Consider the following 12,679-nt stretch of genomic DNA (forward strand, 5'->3'; position numbering starts at 1 on the left):
AGTAGTATGAGAAGTAAAACATACACTATTTTCTTTGTCCGTTAATCACTGGCTTTGTATGAAGTGGACAAACAGAGATTTTCATCTCTCAGAAACAACATTATATTGGAGAAACTCTCCTGTGACTTAGATACAACATACAGGGGGGAGGACAGGAAAAGAAATGTCTTGGAGACACAAAACATGACCCGCTGGAGCAAACTCTGAAAGGGAGATCTGTTAATTCCCCAACTGTTATGCAAAATACAACTGTACAGAACAATCACGATTGCAGCTGCCAGCCCAGAGAAAAGAACACTGAAGGAAATTCAGGAAGGTGAGAGAAAAACAAGCAGCTGAGCTGCTGGACTTCCCCAGGGAGGGAGAAATGAGTGGGGCTCTGGCTGCCATGGCATGCATATGAATCAGCAGAGGCTACCTCCTGCTTCTAACCAGTTAATTACAGCTTTCCAATTAACCCAACAACTTCTCACAGAGTGTCTCGTAATTCCTTGATTATTTTCATACAAAAGACTAGTTGCCTGTATTCTCTTTACATTCTAGTAGCTCAAAAAATGGTTGAATAATTTTCCTTCAAACTTAAAAAACCAATTTTTTTAAAAATTGCCCCAAGGGTAAAAAGAAGATATGGAAAGTTTCAGTTCAAGCGGCAGATTTTGTTGATTGCTCTAAGTGCCAGAAATGCTTCAAGAGCAGCTGTACAAATGCTTCGGTGTGGTGTCCTACATATCCCTTTCCAAGCTGACTGAATTAAAACGGGTCAGACCAGAGCCTGCCAATAACCTGGGAAGACAATCCCCAGAAAAATGTGCCAGGGCTGCTACACAGGATTTGAGATTCATTTCTGAGGGGAGAAGGCCAAGACCAAGAAAAACAGCCCACGACCTTCCAGGCTGCAGAGGTGTGAGAAAAGACCCTGCTCCTGGAGCAAACCCCAAGAGGACACTGCCTTCCAGGGAAGGCGGTAACAATCTCTTCCTCCCCATCACTTCTGCCAGGCTATTTTATTTCAGATTGTTTTCTGATTAGTGCCTTTAGGGACAGAGCATAGCAGTACTGGAAGGGCACCTGCCTCTCTGATCCCGGCTTTCCTCCAGAAAGTCCCCAAGCCCAGGGATGCAGTGGAGGCAAGAGAGTTGTAGAGTGCTGTAACTGATGGGGCGAGTACAAGACAATTCCTTCTTTCAGTCCCAGGTTTTGTACATCAGTGACTGATGCAAACTGTATCCTGGGGGCTGACCATTGATGTGCAATGCTCACCCCACAAGCAGAAGGGTGGAGATTTCACTGAGGTGAATAAACACCGCTTGACATGGTGCTCATGAGGCTCTATCTGCACTTCTGCGTGCAAGTTCGGGCTCACCAATGCATGGAGAGTGACAAACTGGTGTAAGCCCAGCTGCAGGCAACCAAGGCTGTAGAAGCCATGCTTGTTTAGCTTGGAGATGAGGTGGGCTTGTTTAGCCTGGGGACGAAGTAATGGGAGAGGATCTATTAATGTCTCCCACTTGTTCATGGGAGGGTTTAAAAAACAGAGCAAACCCAAGTTTCTTTGCCAAGAGAGTGGGTAAACCCACAGATATATACTCCAAGAGGCTGTGCAATCTGTTCTTGGAGCCTTGTAACTATCAGCCTGAAGTGGCTCTGAGTGTAATCCTGAACCCTGCCCAGGTTTGGGCAGCAGGCCGGTCTAGCTGACATGTTGCAGTCCATTCCAGGGTAACTTTTTTCCCCTGACTCTAACAGAAAGAACTCAAAGCACAGATCTGAGATGTGCTGTACTGATGGACATGGTGATGCTGTGTTTATGCAGATGACCAAACTATCTGACTGTCTCGAGTGAAGAAGGAAGCTGGCAGGGATAAAACAACATGCTCCAGAGCCTCAGCAGCTCAGGTGCCTCACATATCCATCCCTATGGCTGGGACAGCAGGAGTTATCCTGGGCTCCGAACACTCCACAGTTGCTACTGTTGTGTCTTCTACTTCAACAAGGGCCACTGTAAGGCTACAACGTGATGGAGAGCAAATCACACCAGAAAACCTGACGTGTTTTGGTTTTGTCACCTCTAAAAAAGGGATTTAAGGATCAAGGTGATGTTCCCATGCTTGGATAATGTTTTAGTGTGGCACAGCACTGCACATAAGCCTGGGAGACTGTTTGGAGTTTAATCCCCTGTACCTGGCAGAGGTCTACAGCCTAACCACTTTTGTGACTGATGCATTCAACTAATACTTCACACCTCCTCATTCCTGTAGCTTCCCCTGGAGTCTGGCACACTGCAGCTTCCTCAGTTGTGTTTTTTAAGCAGATCAGAAAAAAATAAAAGGCTGTCATGTGTTAACTACACCATTAGGAAGTACAAAGGTCTGCCCTGCAATGTTCAACATTTTCACATGGGACAACAGCCACCAGCAGCAGCCCTGACCATCTCTCTATTTAAGAAATAATAACCAGCTGAAATGTCTTTGCTTGTCAATTACCATAGAGTTTTAATGGAGAAAAACATATTTAACTTGATTAAAAATTGCAATCCATTGCGCGAGCCTTTCATCTTTATTTAGTTACAAGGATTTGCCTGAGCACATCCTCTGAGGCACAGAAAAGGCCCTATTCTGGTTCTCTAATTTGTAATTACAAAGTCTAGTAGCACTTATTGCAACAAAATCCCTATGTAAAATGTAGTTACACATCAAAAACACAGCATGAAAAAATAAAGGACACAGCCTTCATTTCTGTGCATTGAAAGTCTCCTGATGCTCAGAGAATTATTATGTGTTTCACTTTTGTATGCCGTTAAAGAAATAGTTTCTGTTAATGAAAGGAAAAAAAGCTGTGGTTTATAATTTTTCTAAGGGTTTGGTAGCTTTTTAAGTTTTTTTTTTGTTTGGGTGTGGGTATTTTGTTTTGGATGTTTGTTTGTTTGTTGTTTGCTTTTGTTTTCTTTTTTTTTTTTAAGTAATCCTTAAGCCTTTGTCTCCCAACAAGCACTGAAGCTGCAGACTATTCCAGCAGACTGGTCTTGAGTTTCTGGGTCCCTGCCACCACCAGAATGGAGACTGAGTAGAATTACAACTAATGCTTTCTGCATGAATCCCCTGTTCATTGTGAGCCAGATTGTGCCATCAATTTTTAAGCAATTCTCTACTGGTAGCAAAGAAGAGTTCTGCTTAAAAATTGATGGCTTGATCTAGCATTCTGTTGCTAATTATATATTATGAAGACTACTATAGCCTAATCAGATTCTACTTTTAAAATAAAAAGAAAATATGAGGCACCCTGACAAATCCACATTTTGTAAAAACTAAATTTTACTCTTAAAACCAGGAGAGTTTGTTTTAGAGTACAGACTTTCTGAATTAGTAAGCCCCACTTACTGGGGCTTTTGGTATTTTGTCGGGTATCAATGTGACATCTAGCACCCAAACTATGAAAGTTTCATAGTTTGGTATCTGACAGCCAAGCTGGTTCCTTGTTATTCTTATGTCCTCTCCATAAATAAGCAACCTCAGGTCATTTTGCCTTTCCTTCAGGGTTTCCCTCATCTGCACACACTCAGTGACAGAAAACCTGAGATTACAGAGTGGGTGCACTTAGAGCCCTCTGAAGCACATGGCAACCCCAGGTGCCTCCTCTCCCAAGGTAAACCAGAGATGTCTTTCATAATACACTGCAGATCCTTTCCCTCTCATGAGAAAATGTTGGCCTGTTAGGGAAAACAAACACATTTCTAGAAGCAAGAAAAGAATGTCAAACAGCAGGCCACCTTTCCCCCAAATCACTAGAGCACCATTTAAGATGGATTGGTTGGGTATTCCCAGGCAACCAGCAGCAGGACAAGAGGACACAGTCTTAAGCTGCACCAGGAGAGGTTTAGGTTGGACATTAGGAAGAAGTTCTTTACTGAAAGGATGACTGGGCATTGGAACGGGCTGCCCGGGGAGGTGGTGGAGTCTCCATCCCTGGAGGGGTTTAAGGAAAGACTGGATGTGGCACAATGAAACAGAACATTTTTTACTGACTTGATATCCCTGATTTGGAACTGTTAAATTTCAGTGTTTGACCTATATTAACTTTATCCATAGAGTAAAGTTATCTCAGCTATCTTAAACTACATTGAAGCAAAGTCGGCACTCTAAAACAAATTTAAGCTTTACAGTGCAGTTGAATCAATACTAGCACTCTAATATCAACTATATAAGAACTTTGTCCACTGTAAAAGTTTTATTTCATGTCATGAAATACAGGAAATTGTGAATGATGAATCAGAAAGCCTTGCTGAATGCCCAACAGACTGCAACAATACAAGAAATATCACACACCTTCAATACACACCTTGATTATCTAAAATACTAATTCAAATGGTTTGCTCTCCATCTACATTGCAACTGATCTTTGCTTAAAATGTCTTCATAGATAGGGTTTATGTATATACACACACTTGTTGTAAAAGGGAAAACTAACCTGTACTTAAAAAAAACCAACAAAAAACAACCCAAAAAAACCCCCAAACTTAAAAATTATAACTGGTATTACATAAGAAAACCCCACTATCTTTCCCTTTCTCTCTTTTAAATACTTATGAAAACAAATAAGCCACTTTTTACGGAGAAATGCTCCTGGGTTAAATAACATTCTTTTCCTCACTCACAAATTGTTACAATTACCACAAAGCAACAGCTATAGGAACATAATTAAAGCCATAGTTTTAAAAATGAAACAGATCATGTACTTCCCTCATAGACTCAGCTATTATCCTTTAGGAAAGCAAAAAATACTGCACAGAACAGGGACAGCAATGAGGTTCCATAACATGTGAGAAACCTAACTGAAGAGCGAAGCTGCTGAGTTTAAAGAAAAAGAAAAATGTGCTTGTCTCTCTTCCTTCCTTATGCACCCAGTGTAATAAGGATTCAAAGCTATATATCAATTAACAAATCAATGAAATTTCTCCTGCTGCAATTTCTTTATAAATTCAGATAGGATTAAGCAAGCACGGAGACCTTAAGGCAATAGACTACATTTAATCATGAAGTTTCCTCTTCTGTCAAAAGAGCTGCTAACCATTTCACTTCAACTAAATATATTTAACATGCATGTATACCCATATATAGTGCAATACTTTTGCCATTAAACATGTTCACATCTTTTAAAGAGTTACTCAGATTGTTCAATCTTCATTATCAATTATGGGCTGAAAAAAAAGAAAGCCCAGACTGTCTAGCTAGAAGTTAGCTGGGAATTAGACATAGATAATTATACAGGTGGTGTATGTTGGGAGCAAAACCACACAGAGCTTTCTTCACTTTAGCAAATTAGGTTTTTTCACTGTTCTTAACTACAGCATCTTTTTATACGTTAACATGGCATTACCAGGAAAAAAAAATTATGACCAGCCTTTACAGAATCAGGCTGGTCAGTACACAGTCAGTAACCACAGCCAGTTTAGGCACATGTAATTCTGAGCTGAACACAGTCCCCCAAACCTATTAATCATCAGGATCCATTAGTTAGCTTACTGCTCAAATGAGCAACATCTGAAGGGATAAAGGAGAGGGAGAACAGCATCAGATACTTACCGCTCAGCACACAGTCCCGAATTTCTGCTACAGTGCTCTCCTGAAGGTTGTTAAGTGTCAGCTCTTGGAGAAAAGAAATCTGACTTGCCTTTGTCACACTAGGAGCTGTAATTTGCCTTGCAGGCATCCACACAGTAGCTTTAGACTAATAGACCATAGCTTTGAAAATACAGCTCGAGACAAAGGCTACACTAATGCAAAACTGTTTTCTGGGGAGGTGGAAGGGGGAAGGGCTTGGGTTGTTTTTCTTGTCACTTTTTAGGTTTCTTACCTTTTTGTTGCAGCAAACAGGAATTAAATGCCAAACACGTCATACAAAACACCCAAGTCAACGCTCTGACTGGTCCCCGTCTCCGTTAATGTGGATGTAGGCATCAGATGATGCAAGTGCACTTGATGCAGCCGCGTACTTGTACTTCAGCGATGGGGGGCCAAATACCCCTGGGAACAGCAGCTCATTCATTTTGCATCGAACTGAAGCACATCATGTCAGCTCCCACTCTCCCCACGGACTGTGCACGCCTGTGTTTGCCGGCTCCAGCTGGGAGTGAGTGGGTGCTTCTCCCCAGAAGGCTGTCAGGGGTGTGTCTTTCCCACCCTTCCCATCCCTTCTAGCACTTGTCCGCTCCCTGCGCTCTGACCCGCAGAAGAGGTGCCTCTCCTCCCCCGTTAATGAAGCTTCACTGCTGTGCATTGTGTTTCTACTCCGTAAACTTCAAAGATTAATCTTTTGTGACAGAAGTAATCTTTTGGGGAAAGCTGAAGCGCACGGGGAGTATGCCCCTCTCAATTTTCCAAAACCTCTGCAAAGCATTCACAACGTATCTCTGTGCTGAATGCAACAGAGAAAGAGGGTTTCCTTAAAAAAGGCAACAAAGACTTACAGCTAAATCCAAAAATTCAGACACAAGTAACAGCTGCATTTACTACAATGAAATTACATCCGCTTATGCTGGAAGTGAGATTTATCCTTGAGTTGTAAAAACAAACACACCAAATAATTTGATTTTCCAGAACTGGAACAGGCTGTAATAGTAAATTCAATTTAGAGGTGTTGCTTGTACTAAAGGTTCCTGGAGCTCTAGTTTTTATCAAAACTCCCCATCAAATGTGCTCAATCAGCAACAAAGATCTGCTTCTGGCAGGGACTGCACTTGAAACGTATCAGGGATTAAGCCCCATTCCAGGCCATTCAGCTTTCACAGCTACCTGCAACATTGCACATCACTCCTCAAGGCAGGAGGACGACTGGGGGGAGGCAAATTCTGACCAAGGAACAGCTCCAAGTTTGCAAGGACACTGGTCACTACCCAGCAAGTCACTCTTCTCCATCCAAAGGAATTTCTCTTTTAAATGTGCCAGCAGAGGTATCTCTGGGATCACACCTGTTATCTCCAAGGAAAATGAGCCAACATGAAAATGTCCAACAACAAGTCTCTTTAAATTATCTGAGCTCAACTTGAGTGAAAGTAGGGGAAGGAACATGACCATGAATATTTCCACCAGCAGAGCTGAGAGGGTGAAAAGCGGTTAAGGACAATTTTCTGGCAGTCACTTCTTTCAGCCACACAGATGCATAAGGAGCAGAATGTTTTTTTCACCACCTAAATATACCCTGAGAGTCTAGTGGGATTCCTTCCTTCCTTCCTTCCCTGCAGCTTATCATCAACAAGGTTTGGCAGGACCAGTTATGCTCAAGTAACAACCTGTGCAATCCCAAAAGCTTTCCATTGATTTCCAGGGAGTAACAGGAGGGAATTCAATAAACAAATCTGTTGATGCTGCCTAAGATAAAATAGCTCCAACCACTCCTTGGATGTGCTGAATGCTCAGTGCTAAAAAGAATTCAAAGCCATGTAATAATTTTTTCATTGTCCAAGTAACTTCTCTAAAGTCTTGATACAAGTGTGGAATTCAGAAAGGGGCATTTTATGGACAAACAAAGTGGCACCTGAAACTGGTTAATGTGGTAAAATATAAACGCATTACATTTATAATCTAGGTTCCAATAAGCATTCAGTGTAATTTCTTTACATTTGAAAATGAGGACACAATTGATTTGGATATTAACTATTACGACAACCCTCTTCATTGCTGTTGTCCTCCTTTAGTCTTGGTAAGTAGAATACAAGAGGGTATGGTAGGTTTCCAGCTGGCCAAACAACAGCACTGATGAGAACAATGTCAGACGTTTACTTAAAAGACTTCTAAGGAGAGAAGCCAGAATTTGCCATTTTAATATGCTGGATCAGTTTGTGGGAGAGAACTGCTCTTCTCTGATCCTCCTTCAGTACAAAGAAAGAAAAAGAGATTCAGCAAAACTTTATAAACCTGTAAAAAAAGTGTAATTAAAATGAAATCTCAGTTTTTAAGTTATTAATTGCTTTTCAAATTAATTGCTTTTTATTAATAAACTTTTCAAAAAGTGAACTGGGGTTAAATTCTAATCCTGTGTTGGTTTTAATATTCTGTTAAATGCCACACTTACTGCCTGGGCACTGTCAGTAATGATACCACTAGATACAAACGTGTTTCAAGGAATAACTTGCCCTGGTTTCAGCATTTCACGTTCCCTTGCCCCACACCCTCTGTTTCTCCAAGTTTGTTACTTCTAGTTGCAACTTATGGAAAGAGCAACAGATTTACCTCTGCCACCAGATATAGGAAAATCTCCCAGGGCTTGACCAGCAGCCACTTTCTGAAAATGAAAAACAATCTGAGACAAACCTCTTCCTATTTGTGCATAAACAATTTGCTTAATAACTACAACTGTGTTGCTGTGGCAAAACTTAGCTTTATCAATTCTCAATCACACAAAAAAGAGTGAATTCAAGCATGAATTAAAATTTTTAGGTACAGGCTTCAGGGTAATGGAGGCGTCTGGATTCCGACTGCTTTTAGTTTACTTGGCCAAGTGTCCTTATTCTGAAAATGAAAGGTGAAACACACAGAGAAGTCTTCTTTCATGAACTGTATTGTAAAGAATAATCATCAGTAAGCTTTGAGACTTGTCCTGGAAATCACAGAATGCACCACTGGATGCCAAGTTTGGCTGACAAGCTCTCCCTAGCAACAACTGCTACCAAAAACACAGTAAAAAATTTCCAGGGCAAACACCACACCGAGTCCCATTTCCCACCGCCAGCCAGGCGCTGGGAGCTCATAGCCAAATCTCTTGGGAGGAAGGATCTTTGTACTGCAATTTACCCGCAGGCTGCCAAAGAAGTAAATTTACAGCAAGTAATGGGTCAAATTTACACTAACAAAAACTTCACAAGCAGCCAGCCCAGGCAAGGTGAAAACAGCCCAGGGGAGCACTCAGCTCATGAAGAGCTGACAAATCCAACTCCTGCAGCGTCAAAAGGGCCAAATCACGGTAGAAGGGATGTTTTGGGGCATGCCTGGTGTATAAATAACACCTGTGTTCTAGGCTCACCCAGTTATCATATGCTGCCCTCTCATGGGTCCACAGCTGGGGTCTATTTCCCAAGCTGCTGTGCTCTTCACTGGGGATGAGGTTGGGCCAAGCTCATAATGAGGGAATGAGTATTTAACACTGCAAAGAACCTGGGCAGATCTCCATGCACTTGGTAGCAACGACGTGCCCAATTCTCTGGTTAAACTGCCAGTGAACAGCAGGGCGCCCGAGTAAATGAAATTGGCTTATCCTCTAATCACAGCTGGGATCACCTTCTCCCTAAACTGATCAAATATTCCCATTGCATGGCCAGAATCTGCATCTCAGAGTAAAATACCAAGTATCCCATCCCACACTGCCCATGTAATACTAGCAGAGCTGTAGATGGGCTGAAGAAACAAAACCACTATTGGCATCTGAGATCCTCATACTCACCCTGAGCATGTGGCAAGGACTGGATCCAAGGGTTTCACACACACAAAATTTTGAGTGAAAAAGAAAATGAGTTTATGAGTATGGAACTTGGATTCAGGTCGCAGTTTGAGCAAAAGGAAAATTTTATTATAGCAACATATTCATACTGTGAAGCCAAGAGTGTATTTTAATCAGTCCTAGCAGCTGCCCTCACACTGCTGGCTCACAACTGTACCCTTGCAGTCCCACACCTGAAATAAAAGCTGGAGCAGGTTTGCACCCCAGCTCATTCTACTGCAGCACTCAAAAGCTCCACCTCTGCCCTAAAGAACAAATGCTTCCCAAACTAGTCCTGCCTTTTGCTGTTCTGAAGCATCCATCCTATCCCTGAAACAAAACATTCTGACACTTCCAGGAAACAAAAAATTAGTCCTTTTTGCAAACCTCAGAGCACTATAATATTCTTAGTCTTTAACAACCTAGAAGCATCAAACCTCCCCTCATCGTGATCATCTACTTCCATCACAAATTATCACGCAGTAACAGAGGTGCCAGTCTTCTAATTTATCTGAAATTTCCTATTATTTTTGAAAAGAGTATAGAAAGTGAGAGGCAAGAGAGGAGGCATTTCAGAAGGTTTAAATCCTGGATTCAGGCAGGTATATGTGAATCTCTATGCAAATCAGAAAAATGAGTTTCCAAAATCCATGGATGGATGAAGAAAATTTGAAATACTACCTTGAATCCTAAAGGAAGTGACAAAATGAATATAGCAATTGTGAATGCCTGAGTTGGCAATACTCCAGAAGAGCTTTGTTTGTCTTTTTTACATGAAGGCCCTTGAAGGGCCTTCATAAATGATACTTCATAATTGTACTTCATAAATGAACAGCGAGCAAGAACAATTGCTCCGTTTGCTTTGTCTAATTCATCTCATTATGTTCCTAATGGTGGTTGAGTAAAAGCAGAGATGAAAAGCTATTTCCCTAAATAAATACACACAAGTGTTCTCCAAAGAGAAAAGAAAAAAAATGGAATTTTTCTTAGTAATTTATTTTCTTGTGGGTGTGGGTACTATTAATCTTAAACACATATCTACATTGTTGGAAATACATATATGAAGTTTCTTTAGGTTCTTCAGACACTGCTAAAAAGGAACAGGCAGAAAATAAACTTCCTAATCTATGAAGAAAGACTGATGAAACACAACTGCAAAGCAAATGCAGATCAATACACCCTTAACAAACTGAACTACACTTGTGGTAACCTGCCAAAGAAGGACCTTCACTGCTCTGATATTGTCTGCATAAGGACCCAGGAGGGCTCTTCCCATCTGAGCTACTAAAAAAAAAATATCTGTAAGTAATCTATAGTACCTCTCTCTGCATCTTGTTGGCAAATACAGCATGATTACAAACACTGCTGTATCAGTATGAGATATCCCAGAACACAGGCAAGCTGGCTTTCACAGGGTCTTGTCTGAAGTGGAAAAACTCACTTCATTGATGTTAAACAGGATCAGAATACTACATCAAATATTGAAGACAGCCACCTTGCAGACCTTTAACTCTTCCATACTCTTTTAAAAAATATAGTAGGCTCCTTACTTTTTCTCCTGCTATTTTGAGCTTGTATGAGAACCTTAGTCCTGCTAAAGAAATAACGTTTACACCGTCCTGATGCCCCCAGAGGTACTACATTGATTTTGCTGAGCAGTATTCAGGTCTTGGAGGTCCACCTCTATAAGTTACAACTCGTGGTGAAGCTAATAAAAAACTTCCCATCAATTACAAGGGGAATTTGGTACAACTCAGGGGGCACAAGTGTACGTCCAGCCAGCTTCGAAATTAATCAAGGTGGGGAGAGAGGAACTTCAAGCAATGAAATATTGAAATTTAGAGATAATTGAGTGCTATGTTTAATGCATTAATTCAGATTAGAAATTGAAATATTTTTTATGGGATTAAGATGAATAGCATTTGTGTGAAGATGACTGTCATCAGAAAAGATACAATGCACACTATTTTTTCAATGTCACTAAGCACAAATTTCTTTAAAAAAATACAGATGTTAATGTAACAGTTTCTAAATACAAAACCAAGTCAGTCAGTAAATAAATCCCTAAACGTTTAAGACACTTGAATAATCTGTTGACAAAAATCTTTTCATTTGCTCAAATTAGTGTTTAAATTTCTGCTAATCAATCTGCACATACCAAAGTGGCTTCAGCAGGCAATCTACCTCTTTTCCCAGAGGTCAAATTGTGCTGAATCCCTGACGAACAAAGGCCCTTTTCTGCAGTGGAGCCAGCTTTAGGAAAGAAGCCAACATACTATTCTCAGAATTAAAATCCTAAAGTGAAAATGCTTTCTAAATACATGGAATGGATAAAACAGTATATGCTATGATTTACATAAAAATGCACTGCATATAAATATTTGAATTGCAATCATCTAGCAGGAAATGTGAAAAACCATCCAGAGGTAGATGTGACACTTAAATAGTTGAAGTGCTAAATTGCTAGCAAGAGAATCCTCTTATATTTTAGAGGCACATTTCCAATTATTATATAAGTGCAGGTAGTTGAGTTTGTGACTGTGCATAGAGAGAAACACAGGTCTAAGTCTGTCCCTTGTTTTACTATTGCATAAAGCAAATGCCAGAAGACATTCAGTGGTCTGCAAATACACAGACATATCAAAAATCCTCTAGATATCAGGAAAACATACACACAAACATCAGAAGTGTTTTTATGTAGGTGGATATAAATATTTACACAGTAAAGGTGAACATAGACACATCCTACTCTCTCTCTAACCAACCAGTATAATACTGGCATAAGATGTTTGGACAGGAAGAAGAGCCATGACAAGGTCATTTTCAGTCTGTACTTTTGCTTTTTAATTTGCTACATTAGAAAGTTGTCAATGTCCTATATTCTATTAGCCAGCCTAACAGTGAGATAATTAAATACTTTCTGCTGCACAAAGTATTTTTTCCCCTCCACTATTTTTTCTGAAATTATTTGCCTAGTAACAATTTTTACGAAGTCAAAGTTTTGCTTACAATAGAAAACAATAAGCAAAGTAATTACATGTCTTGCAAAAGGTTGACATTTTCAAGTGAACCACTACACAACAGAAAAGTCTTTTGCTGCTCATGCAAACATACTACAATCAAAGTTGCAGAGTGCTTTATGAACTTTTAGCCAGCAAAGTGTTAGTAAGTGTTCTTGGCACAATTTTTCATAAAGCATGCTCTTTTCTTC

The 12,679-nt window shown here is 40.4% G+C and overlaps 1 protein-coding gene across 20 annotated transcripts in view; it reads right to left on the reverse strand.

Moving 5' to 3' along the window:
* The window catches only part of APBB2 (amyloid beta precursor protein binding family B member 2), a 170,867-nt gene that overhangs the window by 20,284 nt on the left and 137,904 nt on the right, over positions 1-12,679 (reverse strand). The window contains exon 1 of one of the 20 annotated variants that reach the window (XM_040064035.2): positions 5,851-6,107. The exons of 18 other annotated variants lie outside the window; for them this stretch is intronic. The gene's annotated coding sequence lies outside the window, so the exon portion shown is untranslated. Of the gene's footprint in view, positions 1-5,579; positions 5,730-5,850; positions 6,108-12,679 lie in introns of those variants that run through there. One more of the 20 variants, XM_040064036.2, reaches the window with a different exon arrangement.

This window comes from Hirundo rustica, chromosome 5, assembly GCF_015227805.2.
Source record: "Hirundo rustica isolate bHirRus1 chromosome 5, bHirRus1.pri.v3, whole genome shotgun sequence".
In the NCBI taxonomy this organism is placed as follows: domain Eukaryota; kingdom Metazoa; phylum Chordata; class Aves; order Passeriformes; family Hirundinidae; genus Hirundo; species Hirundo rustica.